Genomic DNA, 15,036 nt, shown 5'->3' with positions numbered 1-15,036 from the left:
AATGTTTCTTGTTTTGAAGAAATCAGGAATACACTGACCAAGAAATGCCCTTTCAACAAATGGGAAGCTTTCTTGGTATGTGTAGCACTTATGGGGTATGGACAGAGTCTTGGCTTTGTCATTCACAGAATACTAGATTTAAGGCATCTGAAAAATATCCAACTCTGAATAGTCTTATGTAAATTAGGCTATTAAATATATTTTCCTATTATCTGCTTTAACATTTGATTCAAATTCTCTTTTCCAAAAGTGCCAAAAAGTGGACTTCAGTGTACATCATGTTTATTTATTCATTTGCATTTTGAACCTAATTTGTGCATTGTATTAATATTTTCCATCATCAAAAGAAGTGCATTGCAGTCAATTAATGGATTAACAGTGTAGAGCATTGAAATCATACAATCAGATGTTGTGGCTTACAGATTTGACTAACAAATGCCCTTTTGAAAACCGGGAAGCGTTGGTGGTATAGTGGTGAGCATAAGCTCCTTTGAGAATTTTTTTTGTTTTGAAGGAATAGTAATACACTGACCAAGAAATGCCCTTTCAAAAAACGGGAAGCTTTGTTGGTATGTGTAGCACTGGCCAACGCATGATTTTTCTTGTGTATTCTTTTCATTTTTTAAGATCATAAGCTCCTTAGAGAATGTTTCTTGTTTTGAAGAAATCAGGAATACACTGACCAAGAAATGCCCTTTCAACAAATGGGAAGCTTTGTTGGTATGTGTAGCACTTATGGGATATGGACAGAGTCATGGCTTTGTCATTCAGAGACTACTAGATTTATGACATCTTAAAAATATCCAGCTCTGAATAGTCTTATGTAAATTAGGCTATTAAATATATTTTCCTATTATCTGCTTTAGCATGTGATTCAAATTCTCTTTTCCAAAAGTGCCAAAAAGTGGACTTCAGTGTACATCATTTTTATTTATTCATTTGCATTTTTAACCTAATTTGTGCATTGTATTAATATTTATCATCATCAAAAGAAGTGCATTGCAGTCAATTAATGGATTAACAGTGTAGAGCATTGAAATCATACAATCAGGCGTTGTGGCTTACAGATTTGACTAACAAATGCCCTTTTGAAAACCGGGAAGCATTGGTGGTATAGTGGTGAGCATAGCTGCCTTCCAAGCAGTTGACCCGGGTTCGATTCCCGGCCAATGCATAGTTTGTATTCAATTTTTAAGATCATAAACTCCTTAGAGAATTATTCTTGTTTTGAAGGAATTAGGAATACACTGACCTGGAAATGCCCTTTCAAAAAATGGGAAGCTTTGTTGGTATGTGTAGCACTGGCCAACGCATGATTTTTCTTGTGTATTCTTTTCATTTTTTAAGATCATAAGCTCCTTAGAGAATGTTTCTTGTTTTGAAGAAATCAGGAATACACTGACCAAGAAATGCCCTTTCAACAAATGGGAAGCTTTGTTGGTATGTGTAGCACTTATGGGATATGGACAGAGTCATGGCTTTGTCATTCAGAGACTACTAGATTTATGACATCTTAAAAATATCCAGCTCTGAATAGTCTTATGTAAGTTAGGCTATTAAATATATTTTCCTATTATCTGCTTTAGCATGTGATTCAAATTCTCTTTTCCAAAAGTGCCAAAATGTGGACTTCAGTGTACATCATGTTTATTTATTCATTTGCATTTTTAACCTAATTTGTGCATTGTATTAATATTTATCATCATCAAAAGAAGTGCATTGCAGTCAATTAATGGATTAACAGTGTAGAGCATTGAAATCATACAATCAGGCGTTGTGGTTTACAGATTTGACTAACAAATGCCCTTTTGAAAACTGGGAAGCATTGGTGGTATAGTGGTGAGCATAGCTGCCTTCCAAGCATGACCCGGGTTCGATTCCCGGCCAACGCATAGTTTGTATTCAATTTTTAAGATCATAAACTCCTTAGAGAATTATTCTTGTTTTGAAGGAATTCGGAATACACTGACCAAGAAATGCCCTTTCTAAAAACGGGAAGCTTTCTTGGTATGTGTAGCACTTATGGGGTATGGACAGAGTCTTGGCTTTGTCATTCACAGAATACTAGATTTAAGGCATCTGAAAAATATCCAACTCTGAATAGTCTTATGTAAATTACGCTATTAAATATATTTTCCTATTATCTGCTTTAACATTTGATTCAAATTCTCTTTTCCAAAAGTGCCAAAAAGTGGACTTCAGTGTACATCATGTTTATTTATTCATTTGCATTTTTAACCTAATTTGTGCATTGTATTAATATTTTCCATCATCAAAAGAAGTGCATTGCAGTCAATTAATGGATTAACAGTGTAGAGCATTGAAATCATACAATCAGATGTTGTGGCTTACAGATTTGACTAACAAATGCCCTTTTGAAAACCGGGAAGCGTTGGTGGTATAGTGGTGAGCATAAGCTCCTTTGAGAATTTTTTTTGTTTTGAAGGAATTAGGAATACACTGACCAAGAAATGCCCTTTCAAAAAACGGGAAGCTTTGTTGGTATGTGTAGCACTGGCCAACGCATGATTTTTCTTGTGTATTCTTTTCATTTTTTAAGATCATAAGCTCCTTAGAGAATGTTTCTTGTTTTGATGAAATCAGGAATACACTGACCAAGAAATGCCCTTTCAACAAATGGGAAGCTTTCTCGGTATGTGTAGCACTTATGGGGTATGGACAGAGTCTTGGCTTTGTCATTCACAGAATACTAGATTTAAGGCATCTGAAAAATATCCAACTCTGAATAGTCTTATGTAAATTAGGCTATTAAATATATTTTCCTATTATCTGCTTTAACATTTGATTCAAATTCTCTTTTCCAAAAGTGCCAAAAAGTGGACTTCAGTGTACATCATGTTTATTTATTCATTTGCATTTTGAACCTAATTTGTGCATTGTATTAATATTTTCCATCATCAAAAGAAGTGCATTGCAGTCAATTAATGGATTAACAGTGTAGAGCATTGAAATCATACAATCAGGTGTTGTGGCTTACAGATTTGACTAACAAATGCCCTTTTGAATACCGGGAAGCATTGGTGGTATAGTGGTGAGCAAGCAGTTGACCCGGGTTCGATTCCCGGCCAACGCATAGTTTGTATTCAATTTTTAAGATCATAAACTCCTTAGAGAATTATTCTTGTTTTGAAGGAATTAGGAATACTCTGACCAAGAAATGCCCTTTCCAAAAAACGGGAAGCTTTGTTGGTATGTGTAGCACTGGCCAACGCATGATTTTTCTTGTGTATTCTTTTCATTTTTTAAGATCATAAGCTCCTTAGAGAATGTTTCTTGTTTTGAAGAAATCAGGAATACACTGACCAAGAAATGCCCTTTCAACAAATGGGAAGCTTTGTTGGTATGTGTAGCACTTATGGGATATGGACAGAGTCATGGCTTTGTCATTCAGAGACTACTAGATTTATGACATCTTAAAAATATCCAGCTCTGAATAGTCTTATGTAAGTTAGGCTATTAAATATATTTTCCTATTATCTGCTTTAGCATGTGATTCAAATTCTCTTTTCCAAAAGTGCCAAAAAGTGGACTTCAGTGTACATCATGTTTATTTATTCATTTGCATTTTTAACCTAATTTGTGCATTGTATTAATATTTATCATCATCAAAAGAAGTGCATTGCAGTCAATTAATGGATTAACAGTGTAGAGCATTGAAATCATACAATCAGGCGTTGTGGTTTACAGATTTGACTAACAAATGCCCTTTTGAAAACCGGGAAGCATTGGTGGTATAGTGGTGAGCATAGCTGCCTTCCAAGCATGACCCGGGTTCGATTCCCGGCCAACGCATAGTTTGTATTCAATTTTTAAGATCATAAACTCCTTAGAGAATTATTCTTGTTTTGAAGGAATTCGGAATACACTGACCAAGAAATGCCCTTTCTAAAAACGGGAAGCTTTGTTGGTATGTGTAGCACTGGCCAACGCATGATTTTTCTTGTGTATTCTTTTCATTTTTTAAGATCATAAGCTCCTTAGAGAATGTTTCTTGTTTTGAAGAAATCAGGAATACACTGACCAAGAAATGCCCTTTCAACAAATGGGACGCTTTATTGGTATGTGTAGCACTTATGGGATATGGACAGAGTCATGGCTTTGTCATTCAGAGAATACTAGATTTATGGCATCTTAAAAATGTCCAGCTCTGAATAGTCTTATGTAAATTAGGCTATTAAATATATTTTCCTATTATCTGCTTTAGCATGTGATTCAAATTCGCTTTTCCAAAAGTGCCAAAAAGTGGACTTCAGTGTACATCATGTTTATTTATTCATTTGCATTTTGAACCTAATTTGTGCATTGTATTAATATTTTCCATCATCAAAAGAAGTGCATTGCAGTCAATTAATGGATTAACAGTGTAGAGCATTGAAATCATACAATCAGGTGTTGTGGCTTACAGATTTGACTAACAAATGCCCTTTCGAAAACCAGGAAGCGTTGGTGGTATAGTGGTGAGCATAGCTGCCTTCCAAGCAGTTGACCCGGGTTCGATTCTCGGCCAACGCATAGTTTGTATTCAATTTTTAAGATCATAAACTCCTTAGAGAATTATTCTTGTTTTGAAGGAATTAGGAATACTCTGACCAAGAAATGCCCTTTCAAAAAATGGGAAGCTTTGTTGGTATGTGTAGCACTGGCCAACGCATGATTTTTCTTGTGTATTCTTTTCATTTTTTAAGATCATAAGCTCCTTAGAGAATGTTTCTTGTTTTGAAGAAATCAGGAATACACTGACCAAGAAATGCCCTTTCAACAAATGGGAAGCTTTGTTGGTATGTGTAGCACTTATGGGATATGGACAGAGTCATGGCTTTGTCATTCAGAGACTACTAGATTTATGACATCTTAAAAATATCCAGCTCTGAATAGTCTTAAGTAAATTAGGCTATTAAATATATTTTCCTATTATCTGCTTTAGCATGTGATTCAAATTCTCTTTTCCAAAAGTGCCAAAAAGTGGACTTCAGTGTACATCATGTTTATTTATTCATTTGCATTTTTAACCTAATTTGTGCATTGTATTAATATTTATCATCATCAAAAGAAGTGCATTGCAGTCAATTAATGGATTAACAGTGTAGAGCATTGATATCTTACAATCAGGCGTTGTGGCTTACAGATTTGACTAACAAATGCCCTTTTGAAAACCGGGAAGCATTGGTGGTATAGTGGTGAGCATAGCTGCCTTCCAAGCATGACCCGGGTTCGATTCCCGGCCAACGCATAGTTTGTATTCAATTTTTAAGATCATAAACTCCTTAGAGAATTATTCTTGTTTTGAAGGAATTCGGAATACACTGACCAAGAAATGCCCTTTCTAAAAACGGGAAGCTTTGTTGGTATGTGTAGCACTGGCCAACGCATGATTTTTCTTGTGTATTCTTTTCATTTTTTAAGATCATAAGCTCCTTAGAGAATGTTTCTTGTTTTGAAGAAATCAGGAATACACTGACCAAGAAATGCCCTTTCAACAAATGGGACGCTTTATTGGTATGTGTAGCACTTATGGGATATGGACAGAGTCATGGCTTTGTCATTCAGAGAATACTAGATTTATGGCATCTTAAAAATGTCCAGCTCTGAATAGTCTTATGTAAATTAGGCTATTAAATATATTTTCCTATTATCTGCTTTAGCATGTGATTCAAATTCTCTTTTCCAAAAGTGCCAAAAAGTGGACTTCAGTGTACATCATGTTTATTTATTCATTTGCATTTTTAACCTAATTTGTGCATTGTATTAATATTTTCCATCATCAAAAGAAGTGCATTGCAGTCAATTAATGGATTAACAGTGTAGAGCAATGAAATCATACAATCAGGTGTTGTGGCTTACAGATTTGACTAACAAATGCCCTTTTGAAAACCAGGAAGCGTTGGTGGTATAGTGGTGAGCATAGCTGCCTTCCAAGCAGTTGATCCGGGTTCGATTCCCGGCCAATGCATAGTTTGTATTCAATTTTTAAGATCATAAACTCCTTAGAGAATTATTCTTGTTTTGAAGGAATTCGGAATACACTGACCTGGAAATGCCCTTTCAAAAAACGGGAAGCTTTGTTGGTATGTGTAGCACTGGCCAACGCATGATTTTTCTTGTGTATTCTTTTCATTTTTTAAGATCATAAGCTCCTTAGAGAATGTTTCTTGTTTTGAAGAAATCAGGAATACACTGACCAAGAAATGCCCTTTCAACAAATGGGAAGCTTTCTTGGTATGTGTAGCACTTATGGGGTATGGACAGAGTCTTGGCTTTGTCATTCACAGAATACTAGATTTAAGGCATCTGAAAAATATCCAACTCTGAATAGTCTTATGTAAATTAGGCTATTAAATATATTTTCCTATTATCTGCTTTAACATTTGATTCAAATTCTCTTTTCCAAAAGTGCCAAAAAGTGGACTTCAGTGTACATCATGTTTATTTATTCATTTGCATTTTGAACCTAATTTGTGCATTGTATTAATATTTTCCATCATCAAAAGAAGTGCATTGCAGTCAATTAATGGATTAACAGTGTAGAGCATTGAAATCATACAATCAGATGTTGTGGCTTACAGATTTGACTAACAAATGCCCTTTTGAAAACCGGGAAGCGTTGGTGGTATAGTGGTGAGCATAAGCTCCTTTGAGAATTTTTTTTGTTTTGAAGGAATAGTAATACACTGACCAAGAAATGCCCTTTCAAAAAACGGGAAGCTTTGTTGGTATGTGTAGCACTGGCCAACGCATGATTTTTCTTGTGTATTCTTTTCATTTTTTAAGATCATAAGCTCCTTAGAGAATGTTTCTTGTTTTGAAGAAATCAGGAATACACTGACCAAGAAATGCCCTTTCAACAAATGGGAAGCTTTGTTGGTATGTGTAGCACTTATGGGATATGGACAGAGTCATGGCTTTGTCATTCAGAGACTACTAGATTTATGACATCTTAAAAATATCCAGCTCTGAATAGTCTTATGTAAATTAGGCTATTAAATATATTTTCCTATTATCTGCTTTAGCATGTGATTCAAATTCTCTTTTCCAAAAGTGCCAAAAAGTGGACTTCAGTGTACATCATTTTTATTTATTCATTTGCATTTTTAACCTAATTTGTGCATTGTATTAATATTTATCATCATCAAAAGAAGTGCATTGCAGTCAATTAATGGATTAACAGTGTAGAGCATTGAAATCATACAATCAGGCGTTGTGGCTTACAGATTTGACTAACAAATGCCCTTTTGAAAACCGGGAAGCATTGGTGGTATAGTGGTGAGCATAGCTGCCTTCCAAGCAGTTGACCCGGGTTCGATTCCCGGCCAATGCATAGTTTGTATTCAATTTTTAAGATCATAAACTCCTTAGAGAATTATTCTTGTTTTGAAGGAATTAGGAATACACTGACCTGGAAATGCCCTTTCAAAAAATGGGAAGCTTTGTTGGTATGTGTAGCACTGGCCAACGCATGATTTTTCTTGTGTATTCTTTTCATTTTTTAAGATCATAAGCTCCTTAGAGAATGTTTCTTGTTTTGAAGAAATCAGGAATACACTGACCAAGAAATGCCCTTTCAACAAATGGGAAGCTTTGTTGGTATGTGTAGCACTTATGGGATATGGACAGAGTCATGGCTTTGTCATTCAGAGACTACTAGATTTATGACATCTTAAAAATATCCAGCTCTGAATAGTCTTATGTAAGTTAGGCTATTAAATATATTTTCCTATTATCTGCTTTAGCATGTGATTCAAATTCTCTTTTCCAAAAGTGCCAAAATGTGGACTTCAGTGTACATCATGTTTATTTATTCATTTGCATTTTTAACCTAATTTGTGCATTGTATTAATATTTATCATCATCAAAAGAAGTGCATTGCAGTCAATTAATGGATTAACAGTGTAGAGCATTGAAATCATACAATCAGGCGTTGTGGTTTACAGATTTGACTAACAAATGCCCTTTTGAAAACTGGGAAGCATTGGTGGTATAGTGGTGAGCATAGCTGCCTTCCAAGCATGACCCGGGTTCGATTCCCGGCCAACGCATAGTTTGTATTCAATTTTTAAGATCATAAACTCCTTAGAGAATTATTCTTGTTTTGAAGGAATTCGGAATACACTGACCAAGAAATGCCCTTTCTAAAAACGGGAAGCTTTCTTGGTATGTGTAGCACTTATGGGGTATGGACAGAGTCTTGGCTTTGTCATTCACAGAATACTAGATTTAAGGCATCTGAAAAATATCCAACTCTGAATAGTCTTATGTAAATTACGCTATTAAATATATTTTCCTATTATCTGCTTTAACATTTGATTCAAATTCTCTTTTCCAAAAGTGCCAAAAAGTGGACTTCAGTGTACATCATGTTTATTTATTCATTTGCATTTTTAACCTAATTTGTGCATTGTATTAATATTTTCCATCATCAAAAGAAGTGCATTGCAGTCAATTAATGGATTAACAGTGTAGAGCATTGAAATCATACAATCAGATGTTGTGGCTTACAGATTTGACTAACAAATGCCCTTTTGAAAACCGGGAAGCGTTGGTGGTATAGTGGTGAGCATAAGCTCCTTTGAGAATTTTTTTTGTTTTGAAGGAATTAGGAATACACTGACCAAGAAATGCCCTTTCAAAAAACGGGAAGCTTTGTTGGTATGTGTAGCACTGGCCAACGCATGATTTTTCTTGTGTATTCTTTTCATTTTTTAAGATCATAAGCTCCTTAGAGAATGTTTCTTGTTTTGATGAAATCAGGAATACACTGACCAAGAAATGCCCTTTCAACAAATGGGAAGCTTTCTCGGTATGTGTAGCACTTATGGGGTATGGACAGAGTCTTGGCTTTGTCATTCACAGAATACTAGATTTAAGGCATCTGAAAAATATCCAACTCTGAATAGTCTTATGTAAATTAGGCTATTAAATATATTTTCCTATTATCTGCTTTAACATTTGATTCAAATTCTCTTTTCCAACAGTGCCAAAAAGTGGACTTCAGTGTACATCATGTTTATTTATTCATTTGCATTTTGAACCTAATTTGTGCATTGTATTAATATTTTCCATCATCAAAAGAAGTGCATTGCAGTCAATTAATGGATTAACAGTGTAGAGCATTGAAATCATACAATCAGGTGTTGTGGCTTACAGATTTGACTAACAAATGCCCTTTTGAATACCGGGAAGCATTGGTGGTATAGTGGTGAGCAAGCAGTTGACCCGGGTTCGATTCCCGGCCAACGCATAGTTTGTATTCAATTTTTAAGATCATAAACTCCTTAGAGAATTATTCTTGTTTTGAAGGAATTAGGAATACTCTGACCAAGAAATGCCCTTTCCAAAAAACGGGAAGCTTTGTTGGTATGTGTAGCACTGGCCAACGCATGATTTTTCTTGTGTATTCTTTTCATTTTTTAAGATCATAAGCTCCTTAGAGAATGTTTCTTGTTTTGAAGAAATCAGGAATACACTGACCAAGAAATGCCCTTTCAACAAATGGGAAGCTTTGTTGGTATGTGTAGCACTTATGGGATATGGACAGAGTCATGGCTTTGTCATTCAGAGACTACTAGATTTATGACATCTTAAAAATATCCAGCTCTGAATAGTCTTATGTAAATTAGGCTATTAAATATATTTTCCTATTATCTGCTTTAGCATGTGATTCAAATTCTCTTTTCCAAAAGTGCCAAAAAGTGGACTTCAGTGTACATCATTTTTATTTATTCATTTGCATTTTTAACCTAATTTGTGCATTGTATTAATATTTATCATCATCAAAAGAAGTGCATTGCAGTCAATTAATGGATTAACAGTGTAGAGCATTGAAATCATACAATCAGGCGTTGTGGCTTACAGATTTGACTAACAAATGCCCTTTTGAAAACCGGGAAGCATTGGTGGTATAGTGGTGAGCATAGCTGCCTTCCAAGCAGTTGACCCGGGTTCGATTCCCGGCCAATGCATAGTTTGTATTCAATTTTTAAGATCATAAACTCCTTAGAGAATTATTCTTGTTTTGAAGGAATTAGGAATACACTGACCTGGAAATGCCCTTTCAAAAAATGGGAAGCTTTGTTGGTATGTGTAGCACTGGCCAACGCATGATTTTTCTTGTGTATTCTTTTCATTTTTTAAGATCATAAGCTCCTTAGAGAATGTTTCTTGTTTTGAAGAAATCAGGAATACACTGACCAAGAAATGCCCTTTCAACAAATGGGAAGCTTTGTTGGTATGTGTAGCACTTATGGGATATGGACAGAGTCATGGCTTTGTCATTCAGAGACTTCTAGATTTATGACATCTTAAAAATATCCAGCTCTGAATAGTCTTATGTAAATTAGGCTATTAAATATATTTTCCTATTATCTGCTTTAGCATGTGATTCAAATTCTCTTTTCCAAAAGTGCCAAAAAGTGGACTTCAGTGTACATCATGTTTATTTATTCATTTGCATTTTTAACCTAATTTGTGCATTGTATTAATATTTATCATCATCAAAAGAAGTGCATTGCAGTCAATTAATGGATTAACAGTGTAGAGCATTGAAATCATACAATCAGGCGTTGTGGTTTACAGATTTGACTAACAAATGCCCTTTTGAAAACCGGGAAGCATTGGTGGTATAGTGGTGAGCATAGCTGCCTTCCAAGCATGACCCGGGTTCGATTCCCGGCCAACGCATAGTTTGTATTCAATTTTTAAGATCATAAACTCCTTAGAGAATTATTCTTGTTTTGAAGGAATTCGGAATACACTGACCAAGAAATGCCCTTTCTAAAAACGGGAAGCTTTGTTGGTATGTGTAGCACTGGCCAACGCATGATTTTTCTTGTGTATTCTTTTCATTTTTTAAGATCATAAGCTCCTTAGAGAATGTTTCTTGTTTTGAAGAAATCAGGAATACACTGACCAAGAAATGCCCTTTCAACAAATGGGACGCTTTATTGGTATGTGTAGCACTTATGGGATATGGACAGAGTCATGGCTTTGTCATTCAGAGAATACTAGATTTATGGCATCTTAAAAATGTCCAGCTCTGAATAGTCTTATGTAAATTAGGCTATTAAATATATTTTCCTATTATCTGCTTTAGCATGTGATTCAAATTCGCTTTTCCAAAAGTGCCAAAAAGTGGACTTCAGTGTACATCATGTTTATTTATTCATTTGCATTTTGAACCTAATTTGTGCATTGTATTAATATTTTCCATCATCAAAAGAAGTGCATTGCAGTCAATTAATGGATTAACAGTGTAGAGCATTGAAATCATACAATCAGGTGTTGTGGCTTACAGATTTGACTAACAAATGCCCTTTCGAAAACCAGGAAGCGTTGGTGGTATAGTGGTGAGCATAGCTGCCTTCCAAGCAGTTGACCCGGGTTCGATTCTCGGCCAACGCATAGTTTGTATTCAATTTTTAAGATCATAAACTCCTTAGAGAATTATTCTTGTTTTGAAGGAATTAGGAATACTCTGACCAAGAAATGCCCTTTCAAAAAATGGGAAGCTTTGTTGGTATGTGTAGCACTGGCCAACGCATGATTTTTCTTGTGTATTCTTTTCATTTTTTAAGATCATAAGCTCCTTAGAGAATGTTTCTTGTTTTGAAGAAATCAGGAATACACTGACCAAGAAATGCCCTTTCAACAAATGGGAAGCTTTGTTGGTATGTGTAGCACTTATGGGATATGGACAGAGTCATGGCTTTGTCATTCAGAGACTACTAGATTTATGACATCTTAAAAATATCCAGCTCTGAATAGTCTTAAGTAAATTAGGCTATTAAATATATTTTCCTATTATCTGCTTTAGCATGTGATTCAAATTCTCTTTTCCAAAAGTGCCAAAAAGTGGACTTCAGTGTACATCATGTTTATTTATTCATTTGCATTTTTAACCTAATTTGTGCATTGTATTAATATTTATCATCATCAAAAGAAGTGCATTGCAGTCAATTAATGGATTAACAGTGTAGAGCATTGATATCATACAATCAGGCGTTGTGGCTTACAGATTTGACTAACAAATGCCCTTTTGAAAACCGGGAAGCATTGGTGGTATAGTGGTGAGCATAGCTGCCTTCCAAGCATGACCCGGGTTCGATTCCCGGCCAACGCATAGTTTGTATTCAATTTTTAAGATCATAAACTCCTTAGAGAATTATTCTTGTTTTGAAGGAATTCGGAATACACTGACCAAGAAATGCCCTTTCTAAAAACGGGAAGCTTTGTTGGTATGTGTAGCACTGGCCAACGCATGATTTTTCTTGTGTATTCTTTTCATTTTTTAAGATCATAAGCTCCTTAGAGAATGTTTCTTGTTTTGAAGAAATCAGGAATACACTGACCAAGAAATGCCCTTTCAACAAATGGGACGCTTTATTGGTATGTGTAGCACTTATGGGATATGGACAGAGTCATGGCTTTGTCATTCAGAGAATACTAGATTTATGGCATCTTAAAAATGTCCAGCTCTGAATAGTCTTATGTAAATTAGGCTATTAAATATATTTTCCTATTATCTGCTTTAGCATGTGATTCAAATTCTCTTTTCCAAAAGTGCCAAAAAGTGGACTTCAGTGTACATCATGTTTATTTATTCATTTGCATTTTTAACCTAATTTGTGCATTGTATTAATATTTTCCATCATCAAAAGAAGTGCATTGCAGTCAATTAATGGATTAACAGTGTAGAGCAATGAAATCATACAATCAGGTGTTGTGGCTTACAGATTTGACTAACAAATGCCCTTTTGAAAACCAGGAAGCGTTGGTGGTATAGTGGTGAGCATAGCTGCCTTCCAAGCAGTTGATCCGGGTTCGATTCCCGGCCAATGCATAGTTTGTATTCAATTTTTAAGATCATAAACTCCTTAGAGAATTATTCTTGTTTTGAAGGAATTCGGAATACACTGACCTGGAAATGCCCTTTCAAAAAACGGGAAGCTTTGTTGGTATGTGTAGCACTGGCCAACGCATGATTTTTCTTGTGTATTCTTTTCATTTTTTAAGATCATAAGCTCCTTAGAGAATGTTTCTTGTTTTGAAGAAATCAGGAATACACTGACCAAGAAATGCCCTTTCAACAAATGGGAAGCTTTCTTGGTATGTGTAGCACTTATGGGGTATGGACAGAGTCTTGGCTTTGTCATTCACAGAATACTAGATTTAAGGCATCTGAAAAATATCCAACTCTGAATAGTCTTATGTAAATTAGGCTATTAAATATATTTTCCTATTATCTGCTTTAACATTTGATTCAAATTCTCTTTTCCAAAAGTGCCAAAAAGTGGACTTCAGTGTACATCATGTTTATTTATTCATTTGCATTTTGAACCTAATTTGTGCATTGTATTAATATTTTCCATCATCAAAAGAAGTGCATTGCAGTCAATTAATGGATTAACAGTGTAGAGCATTGAAATCATACAATCAGATGTTGTGGCTTACAGATTTGACTAACAAATGCCCTTTTGAAAACCGGGAAGCGTTGGTGGTATAGTGGTGAGCATAAGCTCCTTTGAGAATTTTTTTTGTTTTGAAGGAATAGTAATACACTGACCAAGAAATGCCCTTTCAAAAAACGGGAAGCTTTGTTGGTATGTGTAGCACTGGCCAACGCATGATTTTTCTTGTGTATTCTTTTCATTTTTTAAGATCATAAGCTCCTTAGAGAATGTTTCTTGTTTTGAAGAAATCAGGAATACACTGACCAAGAAATGCCCTTTCAACAAATGGGAAGCTTTGTTGGTATGTGTAGCACTTATGGGATATGGACAGAGTCATGGCTTTGTCATTCAGAGACTACTAGATTTATGACATCTTAAAAATATCCAGCTCTGAATAGTCTTATGTAAATTAGGCTATTAAATATATTTTCCTATTATCTGCTTTAGCATGTGATTCAAATTCTCTTTTCCAAAAGTGCCAAAAAGTGGACTTCAGTGTACATCATTTTTATTTATTCATTTGCATTTTTAACCTAATTTGTGCATTGTATTAATATTTATCATCATCAAAAGAAGTGCATTGCAGTCAATTAATGGATTAACAGTGTAGAGCATTGAAATCATACAATCAGGCGTTGTGGCTTACAGATTTGACTAACAAATGCCCTTTTGAAAACCGGGAAGCATTGGTGGTATAGTGGTGAGCATAGCTGCCTTCCAAGCAGTTGACCCGGGTTCGATTCCCGGCCAATGCATAGTTTGTATTCAATTTTTAAGATCATAAACTCCTTAGAGAATTATTCTTGTTTTGAAGGAATTAGGAATACACTGACCTGGAAATGCCCTTTCAAAAAATGGGAAGCTTTGTTGGTATGTGTAGCACTGGCCAACGCATGATTTTTCTTGTGTATTCTTTTCATTTTTTAAGATCATAAGCTCCTTAGAGAATGTTTCTTGTTTTGAAGAAATCAGGAATACACTGACCAAGAAATGCCCTTTCAACAAATGGGAAGCTTTGTTGGTATGTGTAGCACTTATGGGATATGGACAGAGTCATGGCTTTGTCATTCAGAGACTACTAGATTTATGACATCTTAAAAATATCCAGCTCTGAATAGTCTTATGTAAGTTAGGCTATTAAATATATTTTCCTATTATCTGCTTTAGCATGTGATTCAAATTCTCTTTTCCAAAAGTGCCAAAATGTGGACTTCAGTGTACATCATGTTTATTTATTCATTTGCATTTTTAACCTAATTTGTGCATTGTATTAATATTTATCATCATCAAAAGAAGTGCATTGCAGTCAATTAATGGATTAACAGTGTAGAGCATTGAAATCATACAATCAGGCGTTGTGGTTTACAGATTTGACTAACAAATGCCCTTTTGAAAACTGGGAAGCATTGGTGGTATAGTGGTGAGCATAGCTGCCTTCCAAGCATGACCCGGGTTCGATTCCCGGCCAACGCATAGTTTGTATTCAATTTTTAAGATCATAAACTCCTTAGAGAATTATTCTTGTTTTGAAGGAATTCGGAATACACTGACCAAGAAATGCCCTTTCTAAAAA

At 35.1% G+C, this 15,036-nt stretch overlaps 8 non-coding genes across 8 annotated transcripts; all 8 read left to right on the top strand.

Moving 5' to 3' along the window:
- Window positions 1-1,102: 1,102 nt before the first annotated feature.
- On the top strand, window positions 1,103-1,174 carry TRNAG-UCC (transfer RNA glycine (anticodon UCC)). Its single transcript has one exon. It is a non-coding gene; the product is annotated as a tRNA-Gly (tRNA).
- A 3,287-nt stretch (window positions 1,175-4,461) lies between these two features.
- On the top strand, window positions 4,462-4,533 carry TRNAG-UCC (transfer RNA glycine (anticodon UCC)). Its single transcript has one exon. It is a non-coding gene; the product is annotated as a tRNA-Gly (tRNA).
- A 1,366-nt stretch (window positions 4,534-5,899) lies between these two features.
- On the top strand, window positions 5,900-5,971 carry TRNAG-UCC (transfer RNA glycine (anticodon UCC)). The gene has a single exon. It is a non-coding gene; the product is annotated as a tRNA-Gly (tRNA).
- A 1,293-nt stretch (window positions 5,972-7,264) lies between these two features.
- TRNAG-UCC (transfer RNA glycine (anticodon UCC)) lies at window positions 7,265-7,336 on the top strand. The gene has a single exon. It is a non-coding gene; the product is annotated as a tRNA-Gly (tRNA).
- Window positions 7,337-9,905: 2,569 nt separating this feature from the next.
- Window positions 9,906-9,977, top strand: TRNAG-UCC (transfer RNA glycine (anticodon UCC)). Its single transcript has one exon. It is a non-coding gene; the product is annotated as a tRNA-Gly (tRNA).
- Window positions 9,978-11,343: 1,366 nt separating this feature from the next.
- TRNAG-UCC (transfer RNA glycine (anticodon UCC)) lies at window positions 11,344-11,415 on the top strand. Its single transcript has one exon. It is a non-coding gene; the product is annotated as a tRNA-Gly (tRNA).
- Window positions 11,416-12,781: 1,366 nt separating this feature from the next.
- Window positions 12,782-12,853, top strand: TRNAG-UCC (transfer RNA glycine (anticodon UCC)). Its single transcript has one exon. It is a non-coding gene; the product is annotated as a tRNA-Gly (tRNA).
- Window positions 12,854-14,146: 1,293 nt separating this feature from the next.
- TRNAG-UCC (transfer RNA glycine (anticodon UCC)) lies at window positions 14,147-14,218 on the top strand. Its single transcript has one exon. It is a non-coding gene; the product is annotated as a tRNA-Gly (tRNA).
- The last annotated feature ends 818 nt before the right edge of the window (window positions 14,219-15,036 follow it).

This window comes from Taudactylus pleione, unplaced genomic scaffold (genome assembly GCF_031769625.1).
Source record: "Taudactylus pleione unplaced genomic scaffold, aTauple2 ptg000050l, whole genome shotgun sequence".
In the NCBI taxonomy this organism is placed as follows: domain Eukaryota; kingdom Metazoa; phylum Chordata; class Amphibia; order Anura; family Myobatrachidae; genus Taudactylus; species Taudactylus pleione.
This window is presented reverse-complemented; position numbering and strand designations above follow the sequence as displayed.